Source organism: Bubalus kerabau, chromosome 4 (assembly GCF_029407905.1).
Source record: "Bubalus kerabau isolate K-KA32 ecotype Philippines breed swamp buffalo chromosome 4, PCC_UOA_SB_1v2, whole genome shotgun sequence".
Lineage (NCBI taxonomy): Eukaryota > Metazoa > Chordata > Mammalia > Artiodactyla > Bovidae > Bubalus > Bubalus kerabau.
Window position 1 is genome coordinate 82,958,649 of NC_073627.1, and position 18,006 is coordinate 82,976,654.

The following is an 18,006-nucleotide window of genomic DNA, read 5'->3' on the forward strand; positions in this document are numbered from 1 at the left end:
TCTAGATTAAAATACTGTTTGCGCAAATGGTCCAGATTAAAAATACTTGGATGTCGCTGAGTTGCAACAGACACAATTGAAAAGATGTCATGCCACTTGCCCTGTCTTTAAGCGTGATGATTAATGGACCCTTGCAGGATGATCTATGTGCCCATAGATTACTGCCTGAATCACTGTGTCTACTTTGTGACTTATTGTTTGCCTGAGATAGCCGAACATTTTACTTAAAGGTAAGTAAAGGATTAAAGCACTTCTCTTTATTTTCGGCCAGAATTTTAAAAAGTAAAAGAAGAGAAAGAGAAAGAAAGGAAATAAAGATTAGGTAGAAAAAGGACTGCGCTGATGCTCAGTTAAAATTAAGCAACTGGATTCAGATCAGTCATTTGTCAGTAAGGCATTTCCAGAGTTTAACAGCGCTGAATGGTAGCTAAACCCAAGAAATTGCATTCTGATGGGTAGTTGATATTATTTGATATCAATATTGTACCGTACACAGTAGGAGCATGGATATGGGGGTCTTAGCCACTTGTGCAATTTTACAACACTCTTGAAAAACAGCTGGGGAGGAAAAAAACGTGAAATTCAATATCCAAATTACGGAACTTTAAAAATACACATATTACTGATCTGGCTCCATTTTGCAATATTATCGGTTCATGTCTTTTTGCAGTTGTTTTTTTCCCACTGTGGCAGAAGAAGGGAAAAGCAAGCTGGTCTTTTAAATTTATTGCATTACATTAGTTTCACTATAAGATTCTTTGAAGATGATTGTCTTGTGGATTCTAGTTCCAGATCAGTGGACATTTGGCTGGAAGGATTTATATTGTGCGCTCAGAGAATGGGGCCTTAAATCAGTGTTACTGTAGGCTGCAGAGGGTTTGGTTTTTACAACTACAATAACTAACTCACTGGGGAAGTGTCTGTGTGACCCTGTCTCGATTTTCCAAGGGAAGTGTGGATGTTTGGTCATCGGTGCTTTAAATTCTAAAAAGCAATACAACCGAAACATTAGCTTTCCTAATACCAAGTGTTGGTTCACTTGGTAAAAGAGATTCTCTGTAGAGGGGAAATAGTTACATTCGTTTGTAATTTGTGAGAGAATTGAACTTTTGATTCCATTGAGAAGAACACTTTAGATTGAATTATATCAGGTTCAGGGGACATTTTAAGCAGAAGTCGGCTAAAGTCCCCTCTAACATTTTTCTTTTTATGAAGAAGACTTTTTCTAATGGTGATGGCAGAAATATCCTTTAGGAAAGATGGGAGACTATAGATTTATGTTCAGCCCTTCATTATTTGCTTTTTAAAATCCAACCACTTATTGTTCAAACAATTAAGTACTTACATAAGCTAGGCTCTGCCTTTTGGGAAGCTCCTAGTCCTAAAATTCAGAGCAGTTTAATATAGGAAGAGACCAAGAGGGTCATCTGGTCCCATCTCCTCAATGCAAGAATCCCTTCACCAGTCACCTTATATTATGACTATAAGTTTTGCTTATTTATTTATTTTTTTACTCTATTAGATCTATTACAACTCTCTGGGAAAAGGCACGGCAAATATACTCTATCCTAGCAGCCTTTTAAATGTTCATATTAAGCTTGGGGTCAATCAAAACCTGCACACATTTTTAAACATTCATACAGAGGGTTGCAAACCTTTTCTGCATCCCATTTGTGCAATTGATTGTTTTGAATCTAAAAGTAGGAGTTGGCATTCATTTCTTTACAATTTTATTGATTTTGCTTTGCTTTAATGTTCCAGCTTAAAGATCATTTCGGACCTGAGTTCTGACATCTCTTGTATTAGCTATTCTGTCCCAGTCCATGCTATCTGTAAACTTGATTAATATGCTGTCTGTATCTTTATCCAGGTCATTGATAAAAGTGGTGAAGAGACAGCGGGGCGGGCAGAGCCCTAGGGAATTCTGCAGATCCTCTCCTTTGGGGTATGATTGTTTAACTAGACATGAGTCAGTCTAACCACCCAAGCTCATTGCCTTGTCATCGAAAGGGTATTATAGATAGGATGACCATCTGGGCTGGTTTTTCTTCCAGGAGTGACTGGACTTACCTGCTTTATGCTTGTTGTTTAGCCCTAATTAAGCAGTACCTCCTTTTGTTCTCAGAAGTATTCTAGATGTTGTCAGAGACCATAGCAAACCACTTGGGGCACTCTAGGTACCATATTCATAGGCTCTTCAGATCCTCCAGTTTCTAGCCCTATCATACATTGAAATGAAATTTATTTGCCAAAGTTGTTCTTAATCTGTTCCTTGCTCCTAGTATTCCTTTATTTTTTTTCCTCAATGGTTTCAAATAGTCCAACTTTTTTTCCTGTTGGGAACCAAATTTAAATTTGTGCTGTGCTGTCTTAAGCTGCTCCCGTCATGTCCACTCTTTGCGATCCTATGGGCCATAGGCCACCGAGTTGCCATGCCCTCCGCCAGGGGATCTTCCCAACCCAGGGGTTGAATCTGAGTTTCTTATGTCTCCTGCACTGGGAGGCAGGTTCTTTACCACTCGCACCACCTGGGAAGACCCCAAATTTAAATTTAACAGTCTGTAATTACAGTTTTTGCTTATTGTGAGCTATATGTGCTAGGCATTCATCCAAATGTTTTATCTTCTTGAATCCTCATCATAAGTCTGTGAGGTAGGGATTGGAGCTGCAATTTACAGGTTAAAAAAGTGAGCTATTATAGGTTAAATAACTTCCCCAAGGTCTCAGAGCTAATAAAAGATAGAAAGAGAATTCAAAATCCAGGCAGTTGGACTTCAGAGGGCTTACTCTGTCCCACTAATTTCCAGAATTTAGCCTTTTTCCCATTTGAAATCTGTGACACCAAAAAGAAATGAAAGAAACTGGGTTCAGAAATACTCCTCCTAGAAAATCATTTAAAGCTAGGTAATAAAATGAATGTGATATAAATTTCCTAGCCCATGAGCAGGAGGGATTACATGATTTAAAGGACAAAGCTAACAGACACCCTAGAAATCTTCTGACAAACAGGCCATAAAAGTGCTCAAAGATCACTGTGGCTCAGAGACATCCTTCCAGCCCTTGAACTTCTGTGGCTCCTCGCTGGGCTTATTACATTGGCTCTCACTTTTCTATGACCCAGGAAAGGAGGGAGAAAAACAGCACCAATGAGCCTAAAACCCTGTTCTGGGAAGTTTCTCTTAGAAAAGTGATCCGTTTCCTGTTATGCCAGGGGTTGGGGGTGCTGTAGACAATAGCAACAATGTTTCAAAGTATAGCAAGCAAACAACATTGCTCCTGAGCCATTTCACTATTTTTATATTCTTATCTTAGTAAGGCCTGGCACATAGTAGTGCTCAGTGTTTGTTAAGTGAATGCACAAATTTCCACAACAATTCTCTGTGATTTGAAGAGTGTGGAAGGAGGAAAGGGTGGGGTCTATCTTAACAAAGGCCCTTTGTCTTTTTTTGCAGTTTGGTTCAAAATGCTCAGCTCTGCAATTTCTCATGCTGGAAGCTTTTCTAGGAAATCACTTACCAGGGACGGGTTGCCCTTTCCTCCTCCTCTCCAAGCACTTTCTTCATTTCAAGACACATAACTTATTTATTATGTTATGTTAATGAGGGTACAGCCTGCAGTTAGAATGTGCCACGCTCTGTGAAAGGCAGAAGGAAAAGGATCCTATAAATACAAAAAATCTGGACCAGAGAACATTTTATTATAAGACTTGCTCCTTTCTTAAAGACAGTAAACATGATGAATTTCTCTTTGCAAGTGAATTTATGAAGATAGATGATTCTCTCTGTGGTTGTTTTAACTGGGTTTGCCTTGTGGTCTGAAGCAGAGTTGCAAACCCACACAAATACATTTATTGTCATCCCTAATGATAGGCTACGCTGTCTTCTGTATAGCTGAGTGGGACTTAGGAAAATGACATTGTTTTACCATAGGGATGGAAAAGGATTCATCTGATTTACATGTTTCAGTGGGAGAGACCCTGGTATTTTCTGTAAGGGAAGCTGTGAACTGCCTTAAATCCAATTTCTCCTACAACTTTGGTCGTGCTTTTTTCAGAGTCAGACTGAAAAAAAAAAAACAAACACTCAAAACATCCTCGGCTGAGACTTTTTCAAATACCAACCCAGGAATGGGAGGCCGAGTTCTGTGCTCGATTCTCAAACATTCAGCTCACACTTTGGCTTTCTGCTGAGACGACACAGAAGGGAGAAGTCAGAGGAAGGGGAAAGGGGAGGGGAAATGGAAAGCTTCTGAGCTTGATGTTTAAACGTCTCTCTCAAAAGCGCCTTCAAGCCCCAGTGCACAGGCACAGCCGCACGAGGCAACTGGCTCCACGTTGCTAATGATGGCAGCGTGCATCATTGGCTATGCATATCACAGAAGAAAGCCATTCTGCTCAGCTCTAATTCCATCAGGATCATTTACCTTTTGAAGGATAGAAAAGAATGAATTGAAGATCAGAATCATCAGCCTTATTTGGCTTCATCCAAGATTTATGGCAGCTGCTTTCAAGGGCAACTTGACAAAAAAAAAAAAAAAAGGTTGAATTCACATCTGTACCATTTCTTGTCTTTCAATATTTTATAAATGTTATGAGCAAAGTCAACCTCTGGGGACATTATTAAAATTAAACAACCTCTATCCCTCCCCTGTATTGGAATGAGAGCATATATCAATGATTGCTATATTTAACTACTCTCTTCTGTGTCGTACCTTTCAGGATTAACTATCTTGGAAGCTTATGTTTAGTTTACTATTCATTTGCCAAAGGTTATTATAACGTGGGATCCATGTCTTTGTGATGTCAAAAGCATTAAACTTTGATTTAAATTGTTAATAATACAGTGCCAATTATTGCCAGCTTTAAACTTGAATTCATTTTTTTAAAGCAAACATTTAAGGGATATCAACCGACATTTGAAATGAAGATATATTGTTCTTAATTTAAGTGCCTTGATGTGCAGCCAAAAAAATTCAACTTAATATTAAAAAAAAATACCAGTAGGACATTTGCTCTGATCTCTGAGGAAGTAAATAAGGTTGCTTTGGTTTTCTTGGATGTTTTGATGATTAGTTTTGACAGCAAGAAATATATCTTGCATCCATAAGATAAAAGACTACAATATAAGTGAGACTGATACAGTGGCTTATCCCAAGGATCACAGATTATCCCAAGGATCAAGCACAGTGGACAAAAATTGATCAGGCAAATTAGTTTTCTATTTGCAGGATGCTCAAGAGTCTAAACTTCTCTTTTCATAGTAAAACATTTTTAAAGAAGTCCCTAGTAGAGTAGCTCATACAGATCTTCTTCATGGCGTCTTTTATTTATAGCAAATGAATTTAGCGTCAGCCTTTCTCCACTGGGTCTGCCAATCTCTTGGCTCTTAGTTGCTATGCCCCTGGTCATAAGGAAGGTCCAATGTCAGATGTCAAAAGGAGGGTCTTCCCTGGTGGCTCAGTGGTAGAGAATCTGCCTGCCAGTGCGGGAGGCACAGGTTTGATCCCTGGTCTGGGAAGATCTCACATGCCTCATAGCAACTAAGTCTGTACACCGCAACTATTAAACCTGTGCTCCAGAGCCTGTGAGCCACAGCTACTGAAGCCCGAGAGCCCTAGAGCCCGTGCTCCACAAGAAGAGAAGCCGCCGCAATGAGAAGCCTGCTTGCCGCAACTAGCGAAAGCCTGGACAGCAACGAAGAATAAATAAATAAAATTATTTTTAAAATGTCAAAGGGAAATGGGATCGAATTCAATGAAATCTGTCAGGCGAAGTGCTTAAAACTGAGTGAGTAGTCATAGCTGGAATTCCTGGTGGAGCCAGAGAGATCTAGGTTCAAATCTAAGTCCTACCATTAACTGGGTCACCTTGGGCCAGTTACTTAACATCTCTGATAGTATCTTTTCCTGCGAAATGGAGAGATTTAATAGCTTGTTCATATAGCTGCTGTGAGAATGAAAAGATTTAACATACCTGTTGAGTGTCTGAAACAGTGCTTGATGCATAGAAGGGGCTGGATTTTTGTTGATTCTTTTCCCTGAACCTCTTCTTCTTACCAGAATTTAATATGGTATTCACAAATCAGTTATAAGCATCTATTTACCTTTAGGAATGCATGATTGATTTATTTATTTGGGATACTTAGGTGAATAGGATGATTACTCCTGGGTGTAGTCCTGTATTATGGGTATCCATAGGTATATAAAATGAAGAGAGAGAGAAAGAGGGAGAGTGAGCTAGATTCAACAAGGGCCCAGCTCATTCTCTTAGGTATGTGCCTATGGGTGTGGGCATATGATTTAATTGGGGTGCATCTGTATTGGGGATGAAGTCTCTAGCTTCAGATTGCCTTTCTGTTCTCCTTCGCTTACTTTCCAGCCTTTTTGGTCTTTGTTCTCCTTTTGGCATACCCAGTTGCAGTCATATTAAGTCTGCTAAGTGTTCTTAGAACGTGCCCTGTCCCATCCGTTCTGTTCTTTGGTCACTGCACTTTCTGTTTTTATTTATTTTTTTGCGCCCGTAGCAAGTTTCATCCTAATCTTGGAACAGTTGACTTCTCATCTTATATATTAACTCCTCAGAGAGACTGGCAAAGGTAACCCCCTCACTACCATTTTCTATTTTCTCCCTTATCTGAAGCTACAGTAATTGATTTTGTCTGTTTATCATTTGTCTTCTTCCTTGCCCTCACTGTTATTCAGAGCTTAGTACACAGCACAGAACAGGTGCATATAATAATGCAATAATCATACTACTAAATAGTAGATACTAATAGGGGGGCTTCCCTGGTGGCTCACACAGTAAAGAATCTGCCTGCAATGCAGGAGGCCCAGGTTCAATCCCTGGGTTGGGAAGATCCCCTGGAGAAGGGAATGGCTACCCACTCCTGTATTCTTGCCTGGTGAATCCCATAGACAGAGGAGCCTGGTAAACCACAGTCCATGAAATCGCAGAGAGTCGGACATGACTGAGCGCGCACACACACACACATACACACACATATAAATTAAATCATATACCCACACCCATAGGCACACACACTGCTAGTAAGCTGCCTAAGTGAATGGATGCCTAAGGGAATGGATGCATGAGTTTGAACCGAGAGAGCAAACCTCTCTTTCAGCTTGGCTTTTACTCAGACTTTCATGCCTTGTACCAGTTAAGAGCTTTTCTCTGTTTAAATCTGCAAATTATTGTAGTTTCATCTTTTTCATCCTGTCTTCTCTGCTCTCCCATCTACCCCCTCGCCCACTGCATTGTAGGTTGAAATTAGACTCCATGCTTTCCCAACTGGCAAGGAGAGCACTGAATTCTGTCCTTACTTAGGTCCCTTATATAAGAAAATATTGTGATGCTCTGAGGTTTGTTTTGGGGGAATCACTTGTAAGGCCTTAGTAAAAAGTGCAAAGACATCAGAGAAAGGAGGTGCAAACACAAATAATTGGTCCTACCCTATGCCTGAGGAAAAGCATGCCCCACCAGCACCTCAGTTCTGCAAAGCAGTCATAAGATGACACATACATCCATTTCTGGGAAGTTTATTTACAGCTGAAACAATGTTCCCACACACCCTAGCAGACACAGGTGTTGCTGGGATCTCTGACCGAGCCACTTTCTTTCTACACTGAGTGTCTCAGGCCTCCTCTCCCTTCCCTGAAGGCTCAGTGTCCTCCCCTGGACATCGGCCATCTCCCAGTGTGGTGATCGGGTGACTCAAGGGGGCCGTGGGGGTGTGTGGGCTGGTGGCCCCGCGTTAAGCACCTCTGGGCCTCTGCTGGAGAGCCTGCCTGCAGCCGCGCTGCCTCTTGCTGCCGCCGTCGGCTGTCATTTCACCAGCTGTCGGGTGTCCCCCGCCGCTGTCACCCCCTGCCTTCTTTTATGTCCGCTTGTCAGAATGATGGCTGGGGGGTGGATCCACCTCTCCTCAGGAGCCAAGTGTATGGACTTTATGACAGTCATTTTCCACACAGAAGGTATTTTTTCCCTTTATTAACCTTGAGATTCTGGATGGTAGTGATGGTTAGACGTGTGGCTTCTAGGAAGTAAATAGGGCCTTAATTTTTCTTTTTGTAATTTCTATGAAATTACAAAATTTCTAAATTACAACTGTATCTTTGTGCAAGCATGCTAAGTCACTTTACTCATGTCTGACTCTTTGCCTCCCAAATGGATTGTAGCCCACCAGGCTCCTCTGTCCATGGGATTCTCCAGGCAAGAATACTGGAGTGGGTTGCCATACCTTTCTCCAGGGAATCTTCCTGACCCAGGGATTGAACCCAGGTCTCTTATGTCTCCTCCTGTGTTGGCAGGTGGGTCTTTATCACTAGCGCCACCTGGGAAGCCCAATTGTATCTTTAGGATTATATAAATGTATGCTTTTACCTTAATGCTAATATATTGATGGACTCAATGCACATGTATTTATTATGTGCCTATTAAGCACCGGACATGGTGGCTAAAATAATGCTGGGCAAAACCAGGTTGGTTTTACCTTCCTGGAGCTACTGGCTGGAGAGGCAGGCAGATCAGCTAGTAAGTGCATAAATGTCAAACTGGGACTCTCCTAAGCAATGCACAGGATAAGGTAGACTGTGGGGTTGCAGACTTGCCAAGAAGGTTAGGGAGAGTGTCCCCGTACAAAGGACTTGAGCTAAGCTGTGCAAGTTGAATCGGAAGTAGCGAGGCTCGAATTTGTGAAGTCCTCTAATTCTTTTCCAACTAGCTTTTCTTCCCATCCTTTCATTTCCACTCTCCCACCAACCCAGTGAGTCCTTTTACCCAGTGATAGATGGTGAGTCAGGTGTCAAGAGAAAACTTCTGTGACTTGCCCCAGGTCACAGAATCAGCAAGGGCTGGGACTGGATCAAGACACCCATCTTTTCACTCTTTGGAAATGGGGCCGCAGATCTAGTTTCCAGTCGTATTCCTCTAGTTTTGTTTTGGCTTTTAGTGCTGTCAGGTGTAGAATGGGGACTGTTGATCCCTGTTTCACAGGGCTGCCGAGTGGATGGGAGGAGGTGGCAGAATGCCCTAGCTAATGCTTGTTCTTTTCCCTTCATTTCCCTCTGTTATGATCTCTTTCTGTCTCCCCTGTTCCACATGTTGGGCTCTGCACAAGGGCAGCATCCAAATCCCTGTAAATCACCCCTATTTTCTACATGTATATTAGTTCTGCCGACTTTGTGTGTGCTAAGTCATTTCAGTCGTGTCTGACTCTTTGTGACCCTATGGACTAGAGCTCACCAAGCTCCTCTGTCCATGGGATTCTCCAGGCATGAACACTGGAGTGGGTTGCCATGCCCTGCTCCGGGGGATCTTCCCAACCCGGGGATCGAACCCATGTTTCTTACATCTACCTGCCCTGGCAGTCAGGTTCTTTACCGCTAGCAGCACCTGGGAAGCCCTCTGACAACTCTAAAATGCATCCCCTCTAATACATCAAGACAGGGCATTGCACATGTATTCTTAGGTATCTAAAAACTGAATCTGCAGGATACAGAAAATTAGCAATCCAATGCAGCTTTTGTATGCTGGCTCACTCAGAGGACCAGGCCAGTATTGATGATTTTTGCTCTAGCTGGCTTGCAGAAGCTCACAGTTAAAATTCAACTGTAGCAGCTAACTCATCCCAGCTATTTGTGTACATCTATTTCTCTTTTTGTTAAAATGTATTCTTGATCATTAAGCTGTATTATCAAGCTTAGATTTTTTATGGCAGGCTACTTGGGGGAAGCAGAAGCAGGCAGCAGCTTATCAAAGAGAAAGCATGGGTGTCAGAGTTAGAGAATCCTGGTTTTGAATCCAGCCTACAGCACTTACCAAATGGTGGCCTTGATTATTCAGTTATTCAATTTTTTCATTTCTTAGTTTCCTTCCTAAAAAAAATATGGTCAATAATAGCTTCTTTCTGAACGCTGACTAAATAAGAGAAATAGATAAGAAGAGATAAACCTGTGAAAAAATCCTCTTCTATAAAATGGAGAAAACAATAGTTATAGTGTGGCTGGAAGGGTTCAAAAAGATCTTTTTTTTTTGGTAGAATGTTTAACACAGGGTCATTAGATGAAAGATGTTGGCCATTGCTATGATGGACCAGATATTAGGCTAAGGGCTAGAGGGCTTGCTATAAAGTGAGCAAGATATGTGCGTGTGTGTGCGTGTGTGTGTGTGTGTGTGTTGACACACATGTGCAGAAAACTCAGGGCAGGGGCCACAGTTCCAGAGCAACTGTGAGTTCTGAGCCACTGTTGACTCTCTTGGGTAAGGAGTGTCAACCCTGAGCAGTGTCCTCCACCTAAAAAGTCACTGTTTTGTCGCTCAGTCGTGTCCAACTCTTTGCAACCCTGTCCAATGGGAAAGTCATTGGGCAATGTCGAATCCTCTTGGCGGGAGCTCCTTGCCTCTCCTGATTAGACTTCAGGACTAAGTCTGCAGCCATTTTTCTTTTTTCTTTCATCTCACCTCAGATACTCTACATGGTTAGTTTTCTTGTAAAACCAAATGACTGCAAATCAGCCCACAGAACTGGGATGTGCGGATAGGCTTTTGATGGATGAAGCTGAGCTGCAGAGCTCTGATCACTCTGGATGTTGCTGATGCCACCTCTGAAGTGGGTGGGACCTGTTAGAGAAGGTGAGGACCTGGCATTTTCGATGTGCTGCAAAGAAAAATGATAGCCGAGACAAGGAAAGGGCCAGAGGATGGGAGCTGTGTGTAAGGAGTGGGAGGGCGCTGGTTTGGAGGAGGGTAGACCATCTTATCTGACAAAGAAGAAAGGGGTTGAAGTAAGGACTGTTTTTTGGAACTGCCAAGGATGATGACTGGATACTGTGCAGAAGGTGTGTGATTTTACTGTTTGGGAGATGAAATTAGAAAGCTTGATACAAATGAAATATATTATAGACCTATGGGGAGAAGGCATCACGGTAACAGTTTTCCATACATAGAAAATATTCAGGCATGTTTTTTCAGTCTCCTATCAATGCAGGGAGATGAAGGACCTAACTCATGTTTTGAAATATGATTCTGGCTGCTGAGTGGAGAGTGCTATAGTAGAGAAGAGTTGTCCTCTGGATTTAGTTCTGTTCATTTGCTCAAATGCTAAGAGAAAGACATTCCTTTTTTGTGATAAAAGACTAGATAATATAGATAGTCCATTATTTTCTATCTTACAGAATCTTAAAATATTTAAAAATATTTTCTAATCCGAACTAAGGTTTTACTAGTTTATCCTGGAATAGGTCAGACCAAACTATGTATTTAATACAATAGTTGGTGTTAGCGTTCAGTTGTGTCTGATTCTTTGGGACCCCATGGACTATATAGCCTGCCAGGCTCCTCTGTCCATGGAATTCTCCAAGTAAGAATACTGGACTGGGTAGCCATTTCCTTCACCAGGGGGGCTTCCTGACCCAGAGATTGAACCCAGGTATCCTTTGCAGGCACATTCTTTACTGTCTGAGCCATCAGAGAAGCCCATTTAATAAAGTGGGAATATAGCAAAATAGTAATTCAGTCCTTCAGTGATTTGAGTTCCTTCTGTTGCAGAGACCTACCTGTATTCTATTTATTTGAGACGTTTGTCATCGTTAATAGAATCTATTCTGGAAATCATCATTTTCTTTTAGTTATGAGAGGGAGCACTCTGGGTAAGAGATCCTAGCTGGTACTAATGTAATCTTCCCGGGTGCCAGTAATGGTTCTAAGTATTTGAACTTATTAAATTCTCATAGCAGTCCTCTGGGTTCAGTACTATCATAGTCTCCATTCTAAGATGAAGAACCTGTGGCTCAGAGAGGTTGGGCAACTTGCCCAAGAACACACAGCTAGCTAGTATTAATGCCTGGCATGCTGGGCCAGGGACCAGTCTCCTTTCTTTACTGTCTCTCTATATAAAAAGGATTGTCACTGACCATGAAAGATGCCAGACTGCAGATCCCACCATGAAGATTACTTCAGAGATTTCTTTCCCAGGCTCTGACTCCACCTGGGGTCCAGCTTCTTCATCCAGGCTTCAGTCCTGCCTGCTGCTCCAGGTGCCACGCTCACCTCCATCACGCCGACTCTCCCGTCTCTTGTCCTGCAGCCTCCAGCCCTGTTCGTGATCTCTGCTCTCAGCCCAGGCCTGGGCTGTGATCCTGGCTGTCTGGGAAGGGGAAGGAGGACTGGCCTGTCTCTGTGGTGCTGGCTCACTCACTGCTCAGGGACAGAGAGGAAGGGTAGGGAGGCAGAACTCCCTTCAGGCAGCTGCTGAGATGCCAGTGAAGGGATCCTGGTCCCAGGGGACTCTGGCTCAGGTGGCCCACCCAGTTCTGGCTGATACTGTTGTCATGGTGATCATTGGGGTTTAAGAGTTTAAGGGACTCTGCTGTCACCAGGGAGCCCCTGTGGGGGGCCATCTGCGTCCTTTGGCATGCACTTGTCATACACCTTTTCAGACTTTTAAAAATAGTTGCAGACAAGTGCACATGTACAAGTGTGTCTGCAGGTGGTTTAATATGGGGAATCATTATTGTCCTAATAATTTCCTTAGTCACCACTGCAAGACAGCAAAGAGCTGTGAGTTTAGTAGCAACTCTTTCTGTTAATGGGCTCTACATACTTGGCCAGGGTGGACCTGGGGCTCCTGCCATGCTCCTCCCCCAGTCCCTGGGCTCCCGCATGTGAAATTAAGAATATGCTCCTCTGCACCCTTGGAGGGAGCAGAGAGTGATGGTGGGATGGGACCTTGGCAAACATTTCTTGATGCTTCACCACCAGCCCATGCTACCCACTGGGTATGCTTACCTCCTCCTGCAGCCCTGTAATGAGGTGGTGGTGGTGGTTGGGTCTGTCCCAAGGCATCACAGAAAGTCCTAGAAGGATAGTTGATCCCGATGGCTGAATACCTTCTTCAAAATGTGAGACATTTTTGGGTACTCAGCTTTGAGACATTTTACAATACAATAAGAACAACAATAGCAACAGCAAAAATCTTTTGACATCCTGATACAGAAAGAATTTTGCCCATAGATGTTTCTTGTCTTTTCATTTTCATTTTTTTTTTAAGCCAGAAAGGCTAAATTACTTGCTTAAAGGTATTCAGTAAGATGAGAGCAGATCTAGGGCTAGAGGAAAATTTATTCTGGGATCTTTTTGTCTTGTTATTGTTTTATACAGATTATTTTCCCCATAAAATATGAAAATTTGCTTTTTTCCCCATCTCTGCTATATATGAGCTAAATTATGGAGGATGTGATAAAAATAGTCAGAAGGGGCTTCCTAAGTGGTGCAGTAGTAAAGAATCCACCTGCCAATTCAAGAAATGCAGGAGACATGGGTTTGATCCCTGGGTTGGGAAGATCCTCTGAAATAGGAAATGGTAAGCCACTTCAGTATTCTTGCCTGGAAAATTCCCTGAACAGAGGAGACTGGTGGGCTACAGTTCACGGGGTCACAAAGAACTGGACACAACTGAGCACACACACATAAACACAGAGAGAAAACAAAGGTTATGAAGGAAAGAGTGGGTAATTAATTAATTACTTTAAGGTATTAATTATCTCCACAGGAAATAAAAACAGTCAAAGGCTCAGCTTTTTTTGGATTGTAGCCTGTACTACCAATGGATGGGATATTTTGGCTTATCTCATTCCTGCTTTTCTCAAGAGAATTTAGGCAAGGTCTTAACATTTGTTTGTCATGTTGCTGCTTAGATTGGAGATCTGTGTATTACCATCAACAAACTTGGGCCCTGGATGTAGAGACTGGGGCCAAAAATGCAGTAACATGAGATGATTCTTAGACTAATCCAGGCATGTAATAGAAATTGCTGAGTATCCTATGTCAAATTATAGATCATTTTCTTCCTGAACCATCTGTCCTCCACTCTGCATGGTTCTATTGTGGTACTGGGGGCTGACATATCACAAGTGGGGTCAGGGTAGTTTTTCCTGAGACTGCTCTGCTCGAGTAACCATAGAAGACTCTTCTGTGCTTTTTGAGCTCAAGGTGCTGGTGATGGAGATGTGAATCTTCCAGTGCAGATTGTCATTAGCCCTGCCATATGGAGATAGCCTGTCTTCAAACTAAAGGCTCATATAAAAGGGAGTGTAGCTGAGAGCTAGAAAGACAGATATCCAGTGGGATTATATAAGCCCCTGGATTCAGCCATGCCTGAAGCCCACATAGAAGTCAAGTATAAGTCAACTCATTTCCTTTTCTTTTTCCTCTCTATTCCCAAGGTATTTGAGTTGTATTCCTGTTGTTCACAACTCAACATCTTATAAGGATATTCTGTAAATGGTCTTAAATTATGACTAAAAACTAAAAAAAACTATAGAACTAGAAAAATTAGAAATCCTGGAAAAAGTATAAGAAAAGGCGATCACCTCTATATATAATTTTCCTTTTTGTGTCCACTGCCTATGCATATAAACAGCAGAGGTTGAGATGGCATGTTCACTATAAGGACGTATTTCTGCATGCAGATGGTTTTTATATGTTAAATTAAGTCTCAGGGGATGGTTGAAGAAAAGGCATTGAAATGGGATTGCCATTTTTAGGTCTAGCCGATTTGTGCGGTGTTGCTTGAAAGCAGGTGACAGATGACTTCCTAAATCCCTCTCAGCCATCACTTCCTGGAAGCAGCTCTGTTGGTGGCAGCAGTTGACTTCAAAGCCCTTATCACACGCCTCCATCTGTTGCAAATGCTGAAGCCAATCCTGGGCTGGCCCCCAGGTGTCTGCCTACTTCCTCAGCTTTCTGTGACAGATGAAAATGGGAAAAAACAGCAGGGTGCGGGGCCGAGGGCAAAAGTGTTTTGCTCCACAGGGGGGCTCCCTCCAGCCCTGTGTGTGTGATGTGTGTGTGAAGTCACTCAGTCATGTCCGACTCTTTGCGACCCACCCTATGGACTGTAGCCTACCAGGCTCCTCCGTCCATGGGATTTTTCCAGGCAAGAGTACTGGAGTGGGTTGCCATTTCCTTCTCCAGAGGATCCCCACCCAGGGATAGAACCCGGGTCTCCTGCATTGCGGGCAGACGCTTTACCGTCTGAGCCACCCTGAGCAGGTGGCATCTTTATGTCCCATGACTACAGAAGCCGACTCAAAACCTAGATCACCACACACAGCTCTGCTGGGAAGAAAAATGGGGGCGGGAAGGGGCTTTGTTCTTATTCTGGAGTCCTGTGTTTCAAAGGAGGAGAGTTGGGGTTCTGAAAAAGACTCTCAGGCTCTGAGGGGAGCAAAGGCCGGCTTTGGGGGTTGAGCAGGAGGATGGCACAGCTGGCCCTGGTGTTGGTGGCTCTTGCCACAAGATGGCACCCCTACTTTGGTATCTTTGCTTTTAGTTTCAATCTTCAGGGAAAGCTTGTTCAAATCATTGCAGAACAAATGCCGTCTGGATTTAGGGTTCATAATTTATGAAGCTGACTTCATATCCTGTCTCAGTGTGTTCCCATGTTTCAGACAGAGCTGTTTTGATCATGGTATCGTTATTATAAACGTGGGTGTGTCTCTTCCTCCCCTTTTCCTCTCAGTTCTGTAGCCTGGGGTCAAGCAGTGATGCTCAAACTAGCTGTGGTGCTGGACCAAGTTTGTTAAAATTTTCCAGGCTGTCGTGGGTTGACAATATCATCAAGCAACATAAAAATGAGTAACTGGAAAAATGAAATTAAAACAACATGGAGAATCCACACTCGATTTTATTACTTTTAGTTTCAACAGGCATGAAATTACATTTTAATAAATGGAATCAAAGCAAAATAACATTGGCAAAGAGATTTACAAAAACCATATGGGTGGTCTTAAAAGTGTGTGTATAGGATATTAATATAAGGAATTGCTATTATACTTGTAAATTTTTGCTGTCTCACAAGCATAACTAAATAGTAGCAATTCTCTCATTCATATTAAGCAACCTGTGTGCACACGTTGAATTAACCAAGTGTACAATACAATTATTTTTTTGATCAGAACACACTAGCTTGTTTCCTGCTTAGTTTACCTGTCTAGGTCAGATTGACACAACACTACTTATAAGAGGCAATGTATATACCTCAACCTTCCTGTTTGGTGTTCATAACATTGATGACAGAGAAAAATTGCTTCGGAAAAATTGAGAGAAAAGCTAACTATTTTTGACTTTTTCTCTCATCCCTTCCCTGTTCCAGGGAAGGTTACCTTTTCTTGTTTCTGGGCGTCTTTTCCCCACCATCTTTGGGCCAGAACCTATGACTCTTCTTGGTGGATTGCCCTAGAGAGCAGGATGTGTCTGGGAGGTTGTGTCTCATCTCCCAGGATGGCTCTGGCCAATGGCTGATGGGTGTAGCCAGAGGAAGGCTCCAGTTTCCTTCAAGGTGGGACCACTCTGAGGTGTCACTGACCCTCCGGAGTGCTCTGCAGCATCAGGCCTAGACTACCCTCCAGGGGAAAAGCTTTCCTTGCTTGTCTTTCTCTGCTCTGTCCTGCTCCTCTCTCCCTTACCAGCTCTTTTTCTGGGAGCACTTCCTTAATAAACTGTTTCCCATGAATCTTTGTCTCAGTGTCTACTTTCAGGGAACCCAGCCTAAGGCACTATCAGATTTAGAGTACTTTGGAAATAGGCTTGGCAGACCATAAAAATGTCTTTATTATTTTGAGTCTTTTGCTTCTAGAGATACTGATGTTCCATTATTGGTAACATAATCCAAATGACCACTTTAGGAAATAAATCAGCCTCATTTAACTGCCTTGGCTTTTTAGAAACCAGACAGGCTAGAGATATTTAATGTACCAATTTTCTTACCGCATATTTGGAAACATTCATCATAGACATACTCTGTTTTACATAAATCTGTGTTCTTTTTTTTTTTCCTCCTTGTTTCAATTAATCTAAACCCAATTGTTTGCCCATAGAGAAGATAAATGTAAAAGCTTCTTCTGCTCTCTAAGGGTTTGAGGTTGACTAAAAGAGGTTAAATTTTTTTTCCCCTGAATATCTTTTAAAAGAGATATCTCCATCAATCTGTTTTAGATAATAATCTCTGCAAGAACCATTCTGAGATAGTTGCTTGTTATCTAGCTTTACGTGGAATTAAACCATATGAAAAAAACATAAATTCAAACTAACTTGGAGAAATGCTGTGGTGAATTAGTGAAAACAATCAGAGGCCATGACACATGGAGAGCAGTTTTATTACCATAAAGGTTGTATGTACTATCTTGTCAATTATCCATTACTAAATACCTATTTTGTACTAAATGTTTGCATTACCTCATTTAATTCTTACAACAACCCTGAAAATAAAATGTTTTCTTTCCCCCTTTTTGAAAAAACCAGTGAGACATAAAGAGATTAAGCAACTTTTCCAAGACTCACAATTAGGAAGCAACAGAGCTGATACTTGAATCTAAAACTTTCTACCAAGTCATCCTGCCTCTACAATTCAATAAAATGAACTAACTAAATATTAGTGTATTTCATCAGTTCTCAGGAAGGGGCAACAACTGGGGATAATTGACATATTCACTTGGTATGCAAATAGTGCTGTTAAAATGCTTGTAGCACTATAAGGAGAAATAGCAAGAAATCTTCCTTGCCATATTGTTTAACAGCGATGGCTACCTTTTATTGATTTTTTCAGGCACTTTACATCCTTGTCTCATATACGCATCACAAGAATCCCAAGGAAGGTATTATTAGCCTTATTTTATAGGTAGAGAAGATGGAGAAACGCAGAATCTTTAGGTCACTTGTGCAATGTTATACGGGTAGTAAAATATGGGTTTGGACCCAGAAACTTATGAGCTCAACTGCTCTGCTTTCCATGGCTGATGCTTTGCTGAAACTTCCTTATGGAGAGTGATAAGGGGATTGCCAGGTCAACTGAATCAGTGGAGGGGATACATAAGATTGAAGTTGTGATTTCCTTACAGTATTTTGTTTCTCACTGATGCTACACAGGTCTAGAAAAGGAGAAAAGAAAGCCAGAGCTATGACAGCAGCCTGGTTGATGCGTGTGTTCTCATCCCACCGTATCATTTTTT